The sequence below is a fragment of the Corvus brachyrhynchos genome, unplaced genomic scaffold, assembly GCF_000691975.1.
Source record: "Corvus brachyrhynchos isolate BGI_N302 unplaced genomic scaffold, ASM69197v1 scaffold962, whole genome shotgun sequence".
Lineage (NCBI taxonomy): Eukaryota > Metazoa > Chordata > Aves > Passeriformes > Corvidae > Corvus > Corvus brachyrhynchos.
The window spans coordinates 60846-61355 of NW_008236465.1; positions in this window are offsets into that span (position 1 = coordinate 60846).

A 510-nucleotide genomic window follows, 5' to 3' on the forward strand; every position below is an offset into this window, starting at 1 on the left:
CGCCCCAAAACCCCACAAATTTGGGGGGTCCGGGACCCAAAACCGCCCCAAAACCCCACAAATTTGGGGGGTCCCGGACCCAAAACCGCCCCAAAACCCCACAAATTTGGGGGTCCCGGACCCCAAAGCGCCCCAAAACCCCACAAATTTGGGGGGTCCGGGACCCCAAACCGCCCCAAAACCCCACAAATTTGGGGGGTCCCAGCCCCACCCCCGGACCGGCTCGGTGTCGTTGTCACCTGCTCGGCTTCCCTGTTCCTGTTCCCTGTTCGCATTCCCTGTTCCCCCTGTCCCTTAGCCCTTCTTTTATCCCTTTTCCCTGTCCCGTATCCCTTCTTTTATCCCGGTCCCTCTGTCCCCTGTCCCTTATCCCATCCCTTCTCCCCGTCCCTTCTCCCTGTCCCCGTCCCTTATCTCTCCTCCCCGTCCCTTATCTCTCCTCCCTTTTCCCCCGTCCCTCTTTCTCCCTGCCCGCTCTCCTCTGGGAGCCCCGGACCCTCCTTTGGAATC